This window comes from Catharus ustulatus, chromosome 9 (assembly GCF_009819885.2).
Source record: "Catharus ustulatus isolate bCatUst1 chromosome 9, bCatUst1.pri.v2, whole genome shotgun sequence".
NCBI lineage: Eukaryota > Metazoa > Chordata > Aves > Passeriformes > Turdidae > Catharus > Catharus ustulatus.
The window spans coordinates 25,146,833-25,168,582 of record NC_046229.1 but is presented as its reverse complement, the minus strand read 5'-3'; the positions used below and the strand labels follow the sequence as shown (position 1 = coordinate 25,168,582).

The following is a 21,750-nucleotide window of genomic DNA, read 5'->3' as shown; positions in this document are numbered from 1 at the left end:
GTGTGCTGGGAAGGCTCCTTGAGGTGCAGCCTTTTTCTGTTACACTGAATATACCCAGATTTTTGCTGATTAGGTGTGTCTGAAAGGGATGTAAGTGATCATAATCATAAGTGATAAAACTATACCCAGAAAACTGAAGTAATAAACCCAGGTTTGGAGTGTTGCTCTTTAATAAAATAAATGTTTTTGGTAGTGGAAGAGTTAGACCTCAGCATTACTGTTAAAACTTACTAGCCTGGTGAGTTGGATACTTCTATTATGTAACTGTACCATGCTGGCAGTGGGAGTTGAAGCATTCACAGATAAGACACCCTCAAAGAGATTCCCTTTTCTTTCTTTGGCCAATGTTTGTCTGTTTTTGTGGAAGTGGATTGAATGCTCTCAAATAAATGCTGTTTTGATCTGCTGGTAATATGATAGATGCTAGAAAACTGCTGCAGTGCCCTTATTAAGGCTTTTGCCAGCTGCATACCTATGTAAATGTGATGAATGGACAGCACTAAACACTCTCCTAAAACCATGCACTACTTCTCATCTCAACGTAAAATACCATCTCGAGCAGAAATTTCTGAAAAACTTTCAAAGGTTTTTTGTTTGATAAAAGTCCTTTCCTAAATCTTTCATTCCCAGCTCCTATTGACCTAGGATACTGAAAAAGAAAATGGAAGGGAATATTTAAGGGAAGAATCTACTTAGCAGTAAATAATGTAATTTGTAGAGGAATTCAGAAGTTGATTGGATGAAGAAAAAAGATAACCTGTTATGTCTGAAGATTTGTTCTTGAACTCTGCATGAATTGTGAGCTACTTTATGAGGAATCAGTGTTGTTATACCAAACCCAGGTTTCTATGGGATATTGTATCTGCTTCAAGAGGCAGGATTTGAAATGGGTTAATAAATAGGTTCTGTTTAAATTGCTGTGTGGGGAGGAAAAAGAAAGAAGAGAAAAGCAAGATTATAGTGTAAAGCAGAAATGTTGAAATGTTGTAAGCTTATCAGTGTAAAATATCTAAAAGTGAAGGGATGTTCAGTAAGCCTGGAAATTATATGGTTTTTTAAGGTCATAAAAATAAGTAAGGCTTTTTGTTGAAGGAATCCTACCTCATGTATTGAGCATACTGCCTAGGGCTTTGAGGTTTTTAAACTGTCCTTGTTGACTTCTTCCATTTAGGAAGGAAATATAACAGATATTAAATTACAAATAAACCTTTTTTTAACCCAAACCAGAATTTTTTGAAATAACTATTTTAGAGTGCATGACTGCACATAAAGCATCATCTGGTGTCATGAGAAATATTAAAACTCCATCTGTTACTCAGCTTTTGTCTAAGAAAGAACCGGTGAGAGATTTTTGGAGCCTTATTTTCCAGACTATTAAAAAGGTGCCCTCAATATTTAGCTCATTCATAAATTGCAGTGACATCCTGGCTTTGTGTTTCTTATGGAGGAGAAATAAATCTGTTAATTATGTTCATCTGTTTTTGTCTAAACTCTGTCATAGTGATGGACCACACAGTTCTAACCCTTAATATCAGATCGTATTTTTGTGGAGAATAGTTCATCTCCTGCCACTTAGCAAGTTTCATATTTTGCCTTTACTCAAGGTTTTTTGTGGCTTGTTTATATTTTTTTTTATGCTAGACAAAATTAGGGAGGAAATGGGAAAGTAATTGCTTTCCCTAGGTGTTTAATGGGAAAGTACATTATACTCATTGGCTAAATCATAGGAATGTGGAGGATAGCATTGGAATTCATTCCACCTGCATGATCTCATCTGCTGTCCTCATAGTATTGGTATAACCCCTGGAGGAACCCATCAAACCTTTCAAAGGAATTAAGAGTGCTTGGTAGTTTTTGTTTAGAGGCTCTCTTCAGACTTCAGACCTCTGATTTCCAGATGAATGCTCATGTTTGAAAGCTTCTTTTTTTTTATGCCACTGATCTCCTCGACATGGTGGCTCCTCCATTTTTTCTGTGGTGTTTGCTTCCATTAATGTATTTCTGGAAGGTGGTCAGATTCCCTTAAAACTTGCAGTTCTTACCTCCAGTGTGAAGTGATTCACCTGCTTCTCATACAAAATTTGTAAAAGGTTTTTGTTTTGTATTATATTTCCTACACTTGCACTCTACCTTTCTGTAATTCTCTGTAATTATTTTTATGAAATGTGCACTTATGTTTTGTGTTTGTTCTTGCTGAAATGTGAGCTGTCCTAGATGCTTGTTCTTTTTAACAGCAAAACAAAAACTTCTTCATCTTGACTGCTTTCTTTTCATCAGTGATGTTGGAAACTTTCTTCGCATTCAGAATTTGTGCCAGAGCAGATGGTGAATGGTGGGCTTTTTCTGAAGTAATGTCAGCTAAAATAACTTGTACTGCTGGCAGTTCTTCTCTGTAACAGGGTTTTTGCTTGATTGGCACACTCTCTCTTAGGAAGAACTGATTTATTGAATTTTATTGTGAAGGCATGATCTCATTATTCTGGACCTGGAATTGTTTATAGCAAGGCATTTTCCTCAGAAAGATTTTTTTAAAGATGTTTTTTTCTTTTTTTTTTTTTTTTTTAATACCTGTGGCACCTTCTATTTGCCTGGATTTATGATGTTTTGGAAAATTAATAGGTAAGCTAGTGGTGGTAGCTCTTGCTATCTGGTTCCCCAGCAGTTCATGTAGCAAACTGTTCAGCTTGACTTTTCAGAACCTTCAGGTCTCTCTGCAGGCTTCACTTCCAATCATAATCCCCTGTATAGCAGAACAACTTCTGTTTTTTATCTAGCAAAGTTTGGTGTTTGAGGTGGATCAATCTTTGGAACAGAAGTATGTTTGTATTTCTGTACCACACAGGGTGTGAGGTAATGCTGAGAGAGAATCTTAAGCTAATATTCTGAACATTATTTGTTACTTGGGTAAATTGGACATATTTGGGGCTTTAGCCTCCTGCTTTTCTAAAGGGTAATGTTAACTTTGAGACCAGTATCATCTGGTGGAAGCCTAGAAGGTGGACTCACCTTTTACATACAATGGAATTGAATTTTGGACTATGTATTTCTGTAACTAGGATATGTGAAAGCATTTAACTGTTAGTGTAGCTCAAGATACAAAGACCAGAACAGAGCAGTTTTCTGAACCTAGGGCAGGATAGAAAGATTTTCCTTGTTCTGTGAACACCTGATAAAGCTGGCTGTGCCAAGCTAAACTCTTCCAAGCTGAGGGCATGCTTTGTATTGACTGTGTGCGCTTGCAAATCATATTTGTTTATCCATTACAGTAATAGTCATGGTGATGCTGGTTTTATTCATCTTTGTGCTTTTATCCTTGGGTTCTTATAGTTTTAATATGAAAGAAAGAACTAGCATGAAAGGCTGTGGAGCTCTGTAGGGTGATTTCCTCTGAGTTCTGAGGGCCCTGGCTGGTCAGGAGCTGTGATTCAGGATGCTGGGAACCTGTGTTCAAGTGAACAAGAACTGCCTAGTACTGCAGTAGGCCTTTGTAAAAATAATTTTTTTTGTCTTTCCTAATTTCTGGAAAACTCTGCTGTTTTCAGCTTGGGATTTCTTTTAGCATTAAAGGCTGCTGAAGCTTGGGAGCTTCCTTTGTCTTTGGTTTTGCTGCTAGTAATGGAATGTGTCACTGATTATCTGCACTCATAAGCAGCCAAAGCTACTGCTGGCATTTCTTTCTCTTCCAGTTGAGTAAAGAGGCAGGTGCAAGAGCTCTTGTAGGATTGAGCTGATGGCCTTCCCAGAGTCTGGAGCTACACCTGGATGATCAGTGTAGTTAGTGAAGACATTACTGGAGCCACTTCACTTACAGCAAACTCAAATGCAAATTTCTGTGTTGTATTCAAATTTTTAAAGTAAGAAATTCTATGTAAATTTTTGGTGCTTCTGAGTTGAGTGATATTTTTGCTCCAAACTGACAATAGTAACATTCCTCTTACCATTGTACACTGCCAGGCTTTACAGCAATATCTGGGTAAAAGTGCCCTGAGTAAACATATGAGATCAATAATTAAAGTAAATGCATTACATTTCAGTTATAACAAATACATTTCATAATCTGAACAGAAACCAAGTAATTAAAACGGAGTGTTTATGTAAACCACACTACAAGCAGGTCTAATTTCAGAAGGTCAATAACATTTTTCAGTCAGTATCAGATTTGGAGAATTCATTAATCAAAGCATGTTACTGTTATTGCCCTCAAAATGTTTTGAGTTGGGTGTAATCTCTGCAATTGTTTTTTTTAACTGAGAGGTTGTATTTTCAAAGGAATAGTGTGTAGTATAAACAAACAGAATTACTAAATTATGGCACTTTACCGACTGAGCCATTGGAGAGGAAGCAGTTGGGGCAGAAACAACATGCTGTGTGCATGTATTTTATATAAAAGACTTAAGAAAATTGATATGCTTCTGTGTGAGTAGGTAAACCACAGGATCCTATAATTGATCATAAGGAATTTGTGATTCAGTGCCAAAATTCACAATGACTGTTTAGAAGCATATGGTGGAGTTGGATGTTGTCTCTTGGTGTTCAGATAAATAGTACTTTTAAAAAGAAGTAAAAACTTAATACATCTTAAAGATTAGAGATGAGAGTGAGATACCTACTTATCCACATCAGCAATTTTCTGTGTCATGTCTAATCTCATTAAAATGTTGGAGGACAGTGGGATTGAGGGAGGAGTCAGCAAAACAATGAACTCTCTGAAATATTTGAAACAGACTCTCAAATGCCACATAATTTTTGGGCAGCCTGTGCATAAGGTGGTTATTATTCCCAAAGTGAGTGCAATACCAGCCTGCCTACACCCCCACTCCCCTCTGCAGGCTGAGCAGCATTCTGTGAATTCTCTCTGTGCATTCTATTCAGTTTTTAACCAGCAAGAGGAGGTGAGGGAAACTGTAATAATGTGGAATCATAAAGTTAAATAGATTTACATGAGAGCAGATGTTTTTCCATAGATGATACTTGAGGTAGATACTTGTTTTTATCGGGTTTGTAAATGATTTTTCACCATAAGTATACTCCTCTGTAACTAATTCAGACATACCCATGAGGTCCTTGGTCCATTAGGGTTGAGGGCCAGGACATGACCATGAACTCAAAAAATCCTTTAGCTGGAGAATTGGATGTTTCTCAAGAACAGTCTGCCAACAACCTTACCCTGCTCTGGGGTAGCAGACAAGCAGCTTTATGTGTCTCTATTGCTCTGATGAGAGTGGATAAAATGCAGCCAAATTTCTGAAGAACTATAACAGTAATTTCACAATTATAAGCCACACGTCCCGGTGTCGGGTGTCGGCAACTGTCTTGGGTTACAACACAGAGTGTGATAAAAGGTATCTGTTCTATCACCATTTGTTGAGGATGGGGGCAGCGATCCTTATCTCAATGGCAGATATTCTGCTAATGGCCCATCCATTGAAACCAGGCAGGGCATTGTTCTTTATCTTTTCACAACCCATCCTTCCTCCAGGGAGTCATTTTCTGCTAATGGCCATTGAGTCCCACTGTGGGACTGATAAAATTACTGCATCCCACTGGAAGTTGCTCCAGCCAGGGGGAAGAGCCCAACATTTCTTACCAAGATAAAAACAGGTTTTGGGACACTAAGGGAGTCCCTTTCTCCACTGGACTCCAGAGGAAAACCGGATTTCTCCACATCACCACTGGACCTTTAGAGGGAAACTGCACCTTCTGCAGGAGCACTGCTCCAAGTGAGCCACATCTGTCACTGCAGGAGGATGCAGCCACCATTTAATGGGACTGCTACCAACACCCTGCCTGACAGGGTGTCAGGTTGTACTCTGACTTTGTCAGGGTTTAGAGTTTGTTTCTTTGTAGCACTGTATTTCTATTTTAATTTCCCTAGTAAAGAACTGTTATTCCTAATTCCCATATTTTTGCCTGAGAGCCCCTTGATTTCAAGATTATAATAATTTGGAGGGAGGGGGTTTACATTCTCCATTTCAAAAAGAAGCTCCTGCCTTTCTCAGCAGACACCTGTCCTCCCAACTAAAACAGCAACTTTCCATTCTTTGTCCATATATAAGCCGCACCTGATTATAAACCGCACTTTGGGTTCGGACCAAAATTTTAGTCAAAATGGTGCGGCTTATAATGATGAAATTACTGTACTGTATGTTATATTTAAGACCCACACAACAGTTACAGTGGTTGGCATTTCATTGCCTCAGTTGTGTTTCAAATATGACATTGCTTTCCCTTAAAGAGTTTTAGTGTAAATAGTGAAGCTCATACAGACCAAGAAAAATCACATACAAATGCTGCTTTCAAGAAAATGTGTTAGGTTGAACAATGGTGCACTCGTTTTCTTTGGGATTGTAAATCGTGTACATCTGTGCCAAGATATCTGACTGTTGTACTGCATTACACAATCGAGCTGCCTGTTTTGTTCCCTGTAATAGGTTTTCTTTGATGTTGAGGCTGAGAACTGCAAATTCAAGTAAAGACAGCGATGTTGTATAATCAGTCATGCCTCAGGAAGTGAGGCATTGCTGTGTGGCACCAGTGTGCTGCTGAACAAGAGGGAGCAAGAGCTGGAGCTGTGCAGCTTTGCCCCTGAATGAGCGTGCCTGGAGTCATTGCTGGATGTAAAACAGCTGTGGCAGTGCTCAGTGTGCTCATGGCAGGGCTGGCAGGTCCTTGAGAGCTTTGAATGGAGGAGTGCCAAATATGAGAACCCAAAGCATTTATGAGTGTACATTCAGTAAGAGCTTTAGACAGCTGGGAAGCTTTACTTAAAAGGGCTTGAGAGGCTCAGACATGCTTAGTATGAGTTCTGAGGTGACCTCCTAGACCTGTCTTGATCCAAGCTGTATGACAGGAGCTCCTGCATGACAGGAGTGTATTTGCCAGCACTAGGGGTATCCCCTGAGAAGCTCATCTTCCACTGTGCTCTAGGACTGGGATCCCTTATGAATGTTTCAGGAGTCACTCTCATTTGGAAACATAGCCCCAAATAAAACTGCCTAGGACACTTCATTTGTGTTCCTTGGACTGGATGTCCACCTTTACTTGAGTCCTGTATAGGATTCTGCTTAGTTTCATTTGTGTTCCTCAGGTCTTTTGGTTTGTGTGTAATCCAAGTTTTATAGGGTGCTGCTCAGCTGAACCTGAGCTACAGATTTTTATACTTTGTACTAATAGTTCTGAACAACCAGACACCATCACTGCACAAGCTTATTTCAAACATCTGGGTCAACACTTTTTCCTCTACAAATTATCTCCAAACATCTAATGAATGTCTAACAACTGTATGTTCACCTGACAGTTCTGGGGAAAGAACAACTCTGCTGTTATCTAGGTTGTAATTTATTCACAGCTGCTGAAGGTGGTGTAAAGGTCTTGCAGACCCAGCAGAAATGGGCATGTGTCAGATGAGGGATCAAAAAAAATTCGCTTTAACATAACTTCTTCTCCCTGCAGGTTATGGGTAGCCATTCTCATGTCTTGGAATTGGAGTTTTAACAAAGTTTTGAAAGTTTCTAGCACACTTTGCTATTCATGATACAGCAACTAAATCAAAATTACAATTAAAGAATTTAATGATCATCTGAGTAATTCATGTAATGGATGTGAGAACTGAGTCAAGATTTCCTTTTCTGGTCAGTTTCTGAGATGATACCATTGCCATTGCCTGTGACACTTTACTACTTAGTTGTTTGCTCATAATAGAGTAAAGGTAGAATTCACTGTTTGTGGAAACAAGTTTTCTGCTTTTTCTGCATGAAGTACTTGCTTGTATCTAACTTAGTATCATAGTCATACCTTCTTCTGAGCTTGGAAAGTAGGATAGCTTGTTACCTTAGCAATATCCATAGGAACTGCCTCAGAGCCCAGGCTCATGTACATCTCACTCATGCCATTTACTGCTTACTTAGTTAAGCCAGAGCACGTGCTCCTTTATGGTTTGTTTGCAATTATTTTTATATATTCTGTGCTTAGTCCTTATTGTTGCCCTCTTTGAACACACTTGAGGACTGTTGTTTCAATTTGTGGACTTTATTCTGGTGGTGTTCTTTTTAAAGGTCCATGTTCTTTCCTTTTTCTTGCAGTTGTGGGTTTATTTGGTTGTTCAGTTGAGGTTTTTTCCCTTCTGTTGAATTATTTCAGTATTTGACTGGGAGTATGTGATACCAGAGGGTATCTCAATGTGGCAGATTTTGTTCACAGGTACACAGTTATTACAGCAGTGTGGCATGGGCAGGTGTTCTTCAATTAGAGTACATAAGGCAAAAATAGTCTTTTCAAAGCACATTAAACCTGCAGAGCTCAGAACTGAGACAGAGCTTTAGAGGCAAATGTTGATGAAATGCTGAGGCAAGAACCCTGGTTCTTAGTCTTTTGGGGGATGGATTGTAAGTGATGTCATTGGGCACGATTTCCAGGTAGAGCAACATAACTAATGAGAAGATCCAGTTAGAATAGCAAAATAGGACATATTTTAAAGCTTTTTTGGCAGTTCCTTCTTGCACCATTTTAGGAGGTAATTAATTAAGAATTACTATATTTAGGTCTTGAAATTTGTGAGATTTTAGTGTTCCATCTAAATGCAGGTTTTAATCTGCCGTGCCTTTTATGCAGACACACTGTTGCTGTTGAATCAGCATCCATACTTTTAGGATGTCTGTAGGCAAATTCCTCAGGTTTGCTCCTGATGATTCTGGATAGCAGTCTGTTCAGCACAGGCTTTCTTGTTAGGTGAGTGAGTGGCTGTAAAGGCCATACAATGAACTGTGCATTAGTTACAGCTCACTCACCTGGCAGTTGGGCAGTGCTGCTCATTCCTCCTGGAATATACCTGTGAGTGCGAGCTGCTGAGCTGCCATCTGGAGCTGGAGTGGTGTTTGCACTGAGCAATATGCTGCTGCTGACACCACTGCACCACTGCTGCTGCACGGGTGGCTCCTGCCTCTTTATTCATCTCAAACTCAGCTGAGCTAAGGGGAGGTGTGTGTGTATGCAAGTGCACGTAGGCAGGCACTGAATGATGCTTTGGCTGGTTTAATTCTCATTCACCACTCGCTGTTGCCCCTCTTTGTTCCCAAAAGGTTTGTGGGATTTTCTGGATATTTTTGGTTTGAGATTTTTCAAAGTAACTCCTCATGGAAATGGGACTTAAAACTTATCACTGAAGAAGGTGATCTGGTAAAATAAATCTGGTTCCTTACCTGTGTGAATCAGTAAATGTGTAGCTTGAATGAAAATTTCTTTGAGAGATAAACATTTTGATTTTACTTTAAAATATAAAAGCTCATCTTGGATTTATGGATCTGTAGTGAGTAACTATTTTAAATAATGAAGGTTTGTTCCAATGTACTTAAAATGTCAAATTTGTCTAAGGCAGTTGGTAAATTGAAAGAAATTTATAAATAACTTTGAGAACAAGTGTGTTTTTACAAATACATCATTTAATTAGCTGGCCTGTTGTTGTAAGCGACCCAGACCCCAAGTGGGAATGAGTTATAGAAGTTATATTGAGAACAAAAAACACCCATCAAATAAAAGGGACAGCACTGGGAGCGTGGCAAAATGCCAGAGGCTCATGCACAAAATGGCAACTTCACCTTTTATACCCCGATATTGCATCGGCTTTATACATATTTATTGTTGGTTTTACGTAGTCTTGGCCCATGTCACTCTTTTTGGCACTGATGTAGTTTTGTCACTGTGGTTATCAGTGTCCTCACTGGATGAAGTTCTACTCCTTTTGGGTTGTGTCTCAAAAGATTGGCTAGCAACAGTCTGTCCAATGCCAACTCATAAACCCACATTACAACACACGAAACCATACTATCCTTGTGAAAACCAATTCCATAACTACGCTATTGTAAAGCATTCACCTCTTTATAACAGGTATTATTATCTTAATATTAACATTATAGTATCAATTGATGTCATATTTTGCAAAAGCCAGTTCCCACTAAGTTGTTTCTCACAAGCTGTTGGTCAGACTTTATACACCGTGAATATTAACAAAGTATGTTTTTATTTCATCTTATGTTTCCATTGCATTTAGCAATGAAGGTTTAGGAAGTCCAACTATTCAGCTGGCTTGCTGCTTTAAGAAACTTAGGATGTATTTTTGGAATTTAAATCTCTTCCTTTCTGTCTCTCATCAAGATATATGAGTAGGTTTTGTGCATGAGCAACAGATACGCTTTTAAAATTCAGTTCAAGTGCGAAGGAAAACTTGGTGTGACTAAGCAAAGTGATGTAGTGATGTGATAAGTTTGCTTGTAGTTAACTGTCAGCCTACTGGCTGTAAATTCATAGTACTTTTAATTTAGAATATTGTTATAAATTCTAGGTTTCTTCATATAAATAACAGGTTTTGTCTCTTTAATCGTCTGAGCCTCTCTTCCTGGAAGTGAGGTGGGTGTTTCCTCATGCCCTCCCTTGGCCTGAAGTGCAGCTGTTGAGTTACAGATGTGTGATTTTGGGTGGCATGGTGCTGCCATTTTGAGGAGACACAGAAAAAGCACTGCCTGCCTTTCACTCCCTGGGAGCAGTAATTTGAGGGTTTAATTTCCCTGGCCAGCAATTTTCATAAAAGTTGACAAAGGCAATAACTTTTCTCCAGGTTTTATTGAAATTGGGAAGCAGTTTTGAACCATACTGTGGGAGAAGGGAGGGAATGTTACTAAAGCAGACTGAGAAGAGCTGTTTCCTGTGGTGGGGAAAAAGCCAACTCTGCTTTTGCTTTAGCATAGGAGACTTGAGAGTGCATTATGCAGCACTATTCATCTGCCCTACTTCCCAGTTACCTCTGGTGTGAATCAGGCAAACAGATTTACGTATAACTGAAATAAAAATGGAATACAGTCATCATTAAAGCAGATAACCTGCCTGATTAATTGTGTTTTATCATGATTGCTGACTAAAACAAAAGACCTGTGCATAAAGAGGGCTTTATAATGCCTTAACACAAATATTTTGTAGCTAATAATGCACAGAAGATATAATACATAGGCAGCTACCTCATATGGGTCTATAAAAGCCATTCTGTTTTAAGGTGATGTTGTGTGCTGTAGCAAATAATGATTTTTATAGTAGAGTTCACATGTATAATTATGTCTGGAAAATAATATAAAGAAAAAACTTCCAAAAATATCTGGACATGAACAGCAGGTGAAATGCAGATTAAAGTAGTAAAATACATATTAAAATCCTAAATGGATTGTAATGCTGTCTTAGAAATTAAAATCTAAAGGGACTCTGAACTGCCTGAATGGTACATCTGATTTTAAAGGGTAGGTTTATAGCTGGCTCAGATTTCAAAGGTGAAGTTTTAATAAATAAATCAGCTTCCTTGTTCATAGCTGAAATACTTTGCAAACTGTGTTTGCTGGTTTGTTACAGTTTCTATTAAGAATAATGCAAGTGCCTAATCAGGCAGTTTGCTCACCTAAGGTGAGCTAAATATTTAATATGGGTAGCTTGCATATGTGTGTTATTGTAGTGCACACCAAAACCACAGATTCAGTATGTCTCTTATATTCCTTCCCCTGGCAGGGCTCAGCAAGACTCTTAATGTCCTTTTATTTTCTTCTCTGGAAAACTGCCTGCACTTGGCTTGTAATACCAAACACTGTAAATTGTAATCCTTTCAAATACGAATGTGGGTATTAGATAATTTTAAAGAATGAGCACCATAACAGTAATCCATATGCAGGGAACATTTTATTGATGGAAATTTGCAGTACACAGAAAATATTTTCAACTATTATTTTATTACTCCTTTATATGGAGCTGAGAGAAATAGAATATAAAAGGTAATAAGTACTCAACATCCTCCAGGTTAAGATCCAGAATGGATTAAACACTAGGATAGTGTTACTAGTATACTAATATTTGTGAAAGTTTTCAGTTATGAATAAAAATCATACCTTTAAGGAAGTAATGTAACTTTTTCTGATTCTCTCTCCTGAGTGAAATGGAAGAGATTGATTAGCCTGACATTTAGTCTTTGGCATGCTTCAGGGAGTTTCTGCCATATGTTCAGTAAAGTGATGTTTCTTAGTGAAGTCATATTTAAACTATGGCAAAATGCATAGAAATGTATTGATACTTAATAAATGTGGCATAACTAAAGAGGATTCACAGCTTATGGTTTTTTTCCCCTTCCTCCCCTCTCTTTTCCTTTTTTCTCCTTTAAACAAAAGACTGATTTTGGCTCAAACAGGCTTGGCCAGTTTCCTCTCCCATCATATTCCCCAGAAGGAAGCTAAATTAATTCTGTCCATAAGAAGATTAAAAGCTGATGGGGTGGGCAGATGTTTTATTTTCTCAGGGGTGAAGGAAGTAGCATGAGCTTCTCTGGCAAGTCTGAAGATAATGGTGGTGGGAGGGAATGTTTTGCTTCTAGTTAAATTGCAGAAAGGCATTTATAACTTTCTGTAATACATTTCATGTGCTCTTTGACATTATCTTGATGGAAAAATAAAGATGTACTCTGGGTTTATGTATTAGTAGTTCATTTACTCCAGCACTGATTTGTAATGAATCTGTTACGCTTCAGGATAAATGTAGGTGTTACTGTGAATTTTATTTGCTTTTTACGTCTTTGTTTTTCACTTTTAAATGTTTAAAACTCAGAACTTTCCTACATTATTTTTATCTTGGCTCATTTTACTTAGTTTAGGTAGTTTTCAGTTCTTTTGCTTAATATTCTAATATTTTTCTTTTCTGTTGATAAAGCCCTGGCTGCAGGGCCAGGTAGCCCCAAGGTGCTGCAGTAGAAATTTAGGTTTCTGGAGGTGCTTTTGTGCTCACACAAAAGACAATAAAAAAAATAGCTGTGGAAAGCTTTGGGATGAAAAAAGCCTTCCCTGTATCTGAAACATGACTGTGGTGCTTCCTGGTAGCCTTGGTGTCTCTGTCAGTCAGTGCCCTGCAGGGACTTGAAGACTTTGTGGAACTTCCTTCCAGATTTCTGTTATAGTTCTTGAGCTCCTCAGAGCAGGATTTGTTTTAATGGGTTAAAATCTTAATTCATATTTCATTTGCAATGAAACACATCAGGACTTTCCACGGTGGAGCTGTTGACACCTAGGCATGGCTGGGAGTCATTAGGAAGTTAAGAGTCTTCAATAATTGTCTGTATTTTCCTGTTAAAGCAACTACTTGATAGTTCTGCCATTCACAAATAACCTTTTCTCCTTAATACAATGGATGATGCAATCTAAAATGGCAATATACAGGTATTCCTTAAGGCTATATCTAGATCAAGGCACTCAAGCAAATTAAAGCAAATTACCAAAGTGTTCAACATCAACATTCATAAGTTACAATGCATTAAATTGCCATTGGCTGGTGATGTCTTTAGGAATAAAATTAATTTAGTGAGCTGTATGTAGTTTAATTTCCTTGGTTTACAGTGAGTGAAGGCCAATTTACTTCTGCATTGGAAAACTCAGATGGGAATTCAGTGCATTCAAATTAATATGTTTTGACTTCTCACCTTTCCTTGAATCTTGATAAACCTTCAGATCTTTGTACTCCCATTAAGTTTGGGAGCAGCTTCCCCAGACTGATTCCTGCTTCTCTGCTTGCTGAGGTCCCATTTCTTAGCGCTGTGTGTAGCTTACATGGGATTACAGATTTGATCTGCACCAGAGCCACAAATAAAATTCAACTGCTGCTTTTCACTCCAGGCAGTAATGTCTGGATTATACAGAACCCCAATAGTATTTATTAACTAACCTGCAAAGCCTGCATGTTTTCCCCAATGCACAGTTCAGGATCCTCTAGATGTCATGGACATCCAGCAATAAATTCAGTACATTTAAGTTTTTCATTATGCCCTTGTTGTGTGTGCATGTATGTATATATGGAGAGAGTTAAAAATTGTAAAGGTATTTTTAACTCTCAGTTTTATTTTGGTTGGCAAGCACAAGGGTAATTTGTTTTTGCTTTCAGTTTTATGTTTGGGATGTTTAAGTTGAGAAAGGAATAGGAAATTAAACTGCTGTGGGTGCTTAATAGGCTGTTTATTTTTGGGCATACTCAGTGCTTTCACACTTAACTTCAATTGTCATTACACAGGAAAAAAACCACTCATTTCCAGTACTTAAACTGATGAATTGAAGCCTACCACTTAAAATTTGTCCACTTATTTACTTATGTAAGCTCCTTAGGGCAGAATATTTTCCCTTTTACGTTCTTGTCCTGCCTGTGTATTTCCCCTGAGTATGATTTTGTGGGTTTTGCATCTTTTATGTCCCTGTTTGATAGAAAGGGATGTACTGTGTCATACTTACCAAAGTGTCACAACTTAGAAAGTTTGTAATTACTGTCCATTATTCTAAAGGATTTCTACCAGCTTTAAAAAATATTTTTCATTTAATGCAGCTAGCAGCAGCACAGAATGAATGTACTGATAATTTCTTCTCCCATTCTTCATGTGTTGAGGATGGTACAGTCCTAGATTGCAACATCCCTATAGTTGAATGTATATAGGTGAATTTCTGACTTCTGCCCTTACATTTTTCAGTAAATGGGGAAACTTGGCTAGTATTTCTGTGACTTGTTGGCAGAATTTTACCAACTGTTTAAGGAGTAAGTATTGGTAATAACAGTCCTAGTCAATATTTATTTTATGCTTACTGGTTTTCTTTGAAACAAGTAATTTTGATTTGGTCTAGTATCATCTGATCCCACTTTAGAAAAGAGTTGGTCTGCAATATATGATCAGTTCTCTAAAGAACTAAAACTTACTAGTAAACTTTGAAAATGTTGTATAGAAAATTCAGAAACTGTAGTTTGGTATTTATTAGAAACAGGTTTGTGTCATCTCTGAATCATAAAGTATTGGTTTTTAGGGAGATAGTGTTCACTTGTTTAAAAGGACTAGTTAGAAATTTCTCTGAGAGTGAATATTTAATGTGGTTTTGAGGTGTTATGGTGAGGAAGGAAATTGCTAGGGGATTTGTATAGAAAGTGCTCAATTTTTCATATTGCATCTAGCAAAGACTCGCTTCTAGTGATCTAGCAGATCTCTGATAACTTGGGAAAACCTCTGCCTGAGAAGAGGTAGTTGTAAAAGGGAAATAGGATGACAAGAAAACTGTACTGACAGTTGGAAAAAATACAGTAATTTCACAATTATAAGCCGTACTGACTATAAGCTGCACTTCTGGGTGCCAGCAACTTTTCGTTCTTTGTCCATATATAAGCCGCACCTGATTATAAGCCACATGTTACAATACAGAGTGTGATAAAAGGTATCTATTCTATCACCATCTGTTGAGGGTGGGGGCAGTGATCCTTATCTCAATGGCAGATATTCTGCTAATGGACCATCCATTGAAACCAGGCAGGGCATTGTTCTTTATCTTTTCACAACCCATCCTTCCTCCAGCGAGTCATTTTCTGCTAATGGCCATTGAGTCCCACTGTGTGACTGATAAAATTACTGCATCCCATTGGAAGTTGCTCCAGCCAGGGGGAAGAGCCCAACATTTCTTACCAAGATAAAAACAGAGGTTTTGGGACACTAAGGGAACCCCTTTCTCCACTGGACTCCAGAGGAAAACCGGATTTCTCCACATCACCCCTGGACCTTTAGAGGGAAACTGCACCTTGTACAGGAGCACTGCTCCAACTGAGCCACATCTGTCACTGCAGGAGGATGCAGCCACCATTTAATGGGACTGCTACCAACGCCCTGCCTGACAGGGTGTCAGGTTGTACTCTGGCTTTGTCAGGGTTTGGAGTTTGTTTCTTTGTAGTACTGTATTTCTATTTTAATTTCCCTAGAAAAGAACTGTTATTCCTAATTCCCATATTTTTACCTGAAAGCCCTTTGATTTCAAGATTATAATAATTTGGAGGGAGGGGGTTTACATTCTCCATTTCAAAGAGAAGTTCCTGCCTTTCTCAGCAGACACCTGTCCTCCAAACTAAAACAGCAACTTCTCGTTCTTTGTCCATATATAAGCTGCACCTGATTATAAGCCACACTTTGGGTTTGGACCAAAATTTTGATCAAAATGGTGCGGCTTATAATCGTGAAATTACTGTAATTATATATATTTTTTTTTAACTTCCCAAAATCCAGGGACAAACACATTCATATCTGTATTGGCCACTGAAACGAATGAAATGCCAAATGTTTTAGTTGGCTGTGGTGGGAGGAAGTCTTTTTTTTCTATGGCAACACATCTCATTGTCATAATTTTTCACTTCAAGTAACTGACAAAGCCAGTGTGAGATATGTTCAACAAATATGTAAAGCTATTTTTGCCCAAGTCTTAAAGTGTCACCAAAAAAAAAAGGAAATGGTCCAGCACCTTGACTTACACAACTGAATTTGATGAAGAGTGTAATGGCCCACGTGAACCTAATGAGGTTCAACAAGGTCCTGCAAGAAAAAAACGTGCAAAAGGTACTGCACCTGGGTTATGGCAATTTTTGACAATAGCACACAGTGATAGCACAAGGGAGAACAGTTTAAACTAAGAGGGGAGATTTAAATTAAATGCCAGGAAGAAATTCTTTCCTGTGAGGCTGGTGGGGCACTGGAACAGGCTGCCCAGACAATCTGTGGAAGAAGTGTCCAATATTTTCAGAGTGTGAGTATTGTCTAACTGCAGTTTATATTGCATTTAAACTGGATGTGTGTGCGTGGCTGCACTTGGAACTGGAGCAGAAGAACTTTGTCCTAGCCAGGCTATGTCAACATGGACTGCTTCCTGCAATTCCATTGCTGTGAGAAAAAAAAACAACACTTAATGCTCCTGATCATCTGTTCTGTCACGAACATTGTATGATTTATCTGTTCTGTGAGTAAATCAGGGTCTGATGAATTGAGGACTGTGTTAGTGCTTCAGGTGCTACTACTCGTAAGTCCAGGAGAGTACTGTGATAAGAAATGGGGAAAAAAAACCCCGACTCTACTACATGTAAAATATTCTACAAAGGAAAAAAAATAATGCAAGATTCATAGGTGGGGTTTTTCTTACAGAATTGGAAAAGGTAAAACACTAATATTTACCTGGTTGTCATAAGGAGTCTTACAGGCAAAACCAAAGCAGTGTTTCATAAAACTCTGGAATGTGTGCAGAAGATGCTACTTAGCAAAAGTGTGCTCATGGGTGTAAATCTTTTTAATGAATAGGAGGATGGGAGGGAAGAAATTTCATTATGTAGTTTATTCTAGTTTTTCCATTCCGCTCTTCTAGCATGAAATTTGGACAATAAATCATTCAAACTGCTTAACTTCTACTAGTAGAAAATATAGAAATGGTGGAAGGGGAAAAAAAATTAAAATATTTGAGGGATCCAGGCACTGCACTTCTTAATGACTAGGACAGCATTGTATTTCATTCAGGCTTAGAGCCTCCAAGTTATTGTCACAGGGCTGTCATTGCTTTATTAACATTATTGAAAGCTGGATATCTAAAGTTGTTTGCAGCATCCATTTCTCAACTGAATTTTGGTTAGGAAAAAATCATACTTTTGATGGATGTAGCTAACAGATTTGCCTGCTTTTGGAAAAGGGGATAATTCACAGCTGGATAGCTTTTAATTTTTGTAAAGTAAGAGAATTGTCATTATCTATCATTGTTGCTCTATTTTATTTTTTTTTTTACTATTTTGAGAATTCAGGGAAAAGATTAGGTTTTTCAATTAATGTGAATAACATCCAAAATAGTTAAATAATTTAAAATTTTATCAAATAATAAATGCAAACTGCTGCATCAAGTTCTAAAAAAGAAATTCTGTCTTCCAAATCTGAAATTGTCATGACATAAATGGAGGTATTATTGAAAATACTTTACTGATGAAGGTACATCTATATATGAACAATGTGATTTATGGGGGTTTGCTGGATTTTGGTTGGTTTTTCTTTTTTCCCTTTGATATGCCTCACTGTGGGTACAGCATAAGGTTTGTAATTTGCTTTATTTTGAACAATAGAGGTGTTAGTTGTTCCCTCAGGTATATATGAGTTATTTACCTTTAATTTAGAGTCTTGAGTAACATTAAGAGTACCTCTGAATTGTCTCAGTTCTTTACATTTTTGGGACATAAAAATGTTATCTTTTAAAAACCAGTCAATAAAATAGAATATTTTAGATTAGTTAAAGATGATACCATGAGAAATTGGTTCTCTTCATTCAGAAGTCTGGATAATTGAGCTGAATTTTTATGGCAGCAAAAATTGGTGTCTGGGTGGACTGTGGAAGAATGCCTATAAAAGGACTGGTATTTCCATTAAGTAGCAGCACTGAATTTTTGACTGAGTTACAGATGGTACTTTCCAGTGTTTCTTTTTTTTGATTTGTCATCTTGTATCAACCTATGTGTCAGGGCAGAACAGGTTTAAAATGTGAGGTAGATTGATGCTTCTTTTGAAAGTGATGACAGTGACATAAATCCTGAATGAAACCTGCAAGATTGAAGGCTATTCTTATTCTCAAAATAGTTCTTAGGCCTCAGCTTGTTTAAATGCAGGGTATGTTAAATATTTAGGAAAGGCATGAGGAAGGTTTTAGTTTCTTTCTGTGTATTGTCTGATATTCTATTAACAAAGGATTTCTTGTGGCAGTTGGTTTTTTCTCGTTTTAAACTTCGAGCCTGACTGAGATGTGGGAATACTTGGCCTTTCCAGAAGAAAAGATGTGGTGGGGTTGTGGTTTTTCAAGAGCGTGGAGGGATTTGGTGGTTTTAGGATGGCATGGATGTTTTAAATTTTTAATTTAATATAAAACTTTAAAAAGTGTTAACAGCAAAATAACTGGGAATACTTTACCTTTTGAGGACTTTTTTGTGTTAAAAAGATTCCTCTCTTAGATCCTTCCAAGCATGACTTTTACTTCTGAAATCTGAATTTTTGTCATCTTGGGAAATTTTAAAATATTTCACATGGTTTTCAGTATCTCAGTATTTTTAGTTGAATATATTGCAAGACGTTATCAAAACCGGTATCCTTAAAATGTTAGGATGACAAACATGTTTCACACACTTCACTTTTTAATGAGGTAAAGAAAGAGACTTCTCAATTATGCCCACACTGAGCATCTGGAAGATCAGAGTGAGTGGTTCACAGAATATTCCTATTAAACAGCTGAAATGCCACTTATTATTAGCTGAAGCCAAATGGGCTAATAGAAGGTGGAGGCGTTGCTGTGATGCCCTTGTCCTCAGAGCACACTGTGTATTCCTCAGTGCACTTTGGCCTGCACTGAGCTACAACAACTTGCAGTGTTTTGTTATTTTGAAAAGTATATATTGGTTACAAACTGATAAAGATTGTGTAAAAATGCCAGTTTCTTCCTCCTTCTCTTTTCTTGAGCAAAGGACATCTTGAAGGTCAGTGACAATTCAATCCACCCTTCAGAAAGTGTTTTTTTTTCTCCAGCCTTCCCAGGCGAATGAAAGCCCTTTGAGAAAAATCCCATCAAAGATTTTAGCAGTCTTGACTTCTCCACCCTGAACACTGCACAACTTAAGCATTCAAATGGAAACCTTTGAGAGTACATAAAGCTTTAAGCCATGAGTACTCCCTGAGCTGGAGGGACTGCATTTTTTTTTTTTTTTGGTGGTAATTCAAGGTTACTGTCTTGGTCAGAACATTTTGACCAAAAGCACAGTCTTGAGGAAAGTGAAGGGAACGGTTCATACCCTGTGGTTATAGAGCAGTTAGCTCACGAACCAAAACGCATCATTACTATCATTCAGTTAGTGTTATCAGGAAAACTGTCAGATTTAAATGCTTAAGAGAGCGCTTGTAACTGTTGCCATGGCAATATCAGGAAAGCAACGTGGTAGTGTTCATCCATATCCCATATTCAGCTAAATTCCTTTGCAGTCTTTTAACTGTGACAGGAAGGTACCATATTATACCAGGCTCTGTTTCTTTTGAGCTGGAACAAATGAAGGCTGAAATTAACTCTTTGTGTGAAGATTAAACACAAATCCTAGGCACAAGTGATCTAATTTGCTTTGCTCTTGGTTTGCTTGTGTACTATGTGTAAAGTACTCTCTGTGGAGCTACTGATCTGTCCATGCCATGGTGTCATGACTTGCAATTTGGTTCAAGCTTTAATAAAGCACATGTACTGCAGTCGCAAACTAAAATTTTTGTTAGAAGAATGGATTTACCTCATAGGTTCCTATTTTCTCTCAGTGCAGAAGTGTGAACACTTGTGATTAGAATTCCAGATCCTGCTTTCTCATTTGGCCTCACTTTGGTAACACTGAGCCTGCCCTGCATTTCCAACCTATGTGGTGTTGATCAGCTGTGCATCTTTAGTTTCACTCTTCTGTTTTCTGACATTCAAGCTCCTTTTTCACTGACTTGCTGCAAGAAGTTGTTTCCAGAGCCCTCCCCCGGCCTCCTGCCCGGAAAGCCTCTGCCTTCACTCTTGGTACAAAGCAGAGCCCACGTTCTGTCCCTGCTGACCTACATTTGCACAGTGCAGCATTTAGAGCTGGCAGTGCAGCTTCCCTGCCTCCCTCCTTCCCGTGGGCTGCCCATGGAGTGGCTGGGCTTGGGAAGCAGGGCTGGGGAAGGGAGGCAGTGCTGGATGGGCTGGAGATTGGATCTGTGGGAATAACAGCCAGTGCCATGTCCAGCACATGTGCTCAGCAAGGGGGGGATACTGTGCCCGGAGTCACATCCTGCTTTGGAAGGACAATGTGAAATGAAAAGGACAATAATGCCCTTCATTGAGAGGTGCAGTTCTCACAGTGTGACTGAGTGATTGTCCAGTCTTTTCTTATTTGTGCTATTTGACAGCAAAAGAGGAATTGAGAAATAGCATCTAAAATTGGGAAAATATGGCAATAACAAGTGATGTTTTTGCAAATCAGTTACAAGCCTGTTCTTTTCAAAAGCACAAATAGAAGAAGTAGTAGTTTGTATATTAGCATCTTCCCTATCCCATTCATTTCCTCCTAGGCCATTTCCACGCATTGCAATGAGCAGGCATTCAAGAGAAAAGGTTTTCTGGCCCTGTGGGATTATGTTGGTATTTTAGATTGATGTGTGATTACGTATTGTGTTAACATATCAGGAAAATAAGTGGGAAGAGGGAGGCTGTCTAAAGTAATGGCCTTTAGGTGCTTCCCTCCCCTTCAGTGCCTGATTTAGCCTGGGCTTGGAGACAGTTAATGCATGTCTTAACATGTTGATATATTCTGCAAATATTTTGTAAATGAGGACTGACACGTTTTATATTACTGCACTGCAAGGAAAAGCAGATTCTAAATTGCTGTTCTAGTAAGGTTAACCTGAAAAGCAGTCTGTCTCATCTCTTCTAGATCACTGCCATCCCATAATTTAAGTTTATAAATTTAAGTGAAGATCGTAGTGGGCACTGAATTTTCTCTCAGAACAACCACTGATGCTTGGAAGTACCTTGACATGTAATTTTAAAAATTTAGAACAGATTGCTAAATTTACCCATGAAAGATCCCTCAGTGACTCGGGATGGGATCAGTTCTACTATACCAAAAGCTGTAATTGTGTATTTTGCATTCATAATTCTATTGGTGTGGGATGTGCAAATATCTCACACCACTAATTTAACTGGAGATGTGAAAAGAACAGTTCTGTAGTTCAGTAACAACTTGTTTTAGTGGGACTTCATTTTGGTTCTGTAGTATCAATGTGTAAATCTTTATTAAGTTGAAAGTTAAATAAATATGGGGAATTGACAGAATTCCAATTTCTGATTTTTGTTACCAGGCCAGCTTTTCTAAGATTTTTCTTTG

At 38.1% G+C, this 21,750-nt stretch overlaps 1 protein-coding gene across 1 annotated transcript in view; it reads left to right on the top strand.

Moving 5' to 3' along the window:
- Positions 1 to 21,750, top strand: part of CDC73 (cell division cycle 73) — a 104,250-nt gene that overhangs the window by 31,785 nt on the left and 50,715 nt on the right. The window lies entirely within an intron of this gene.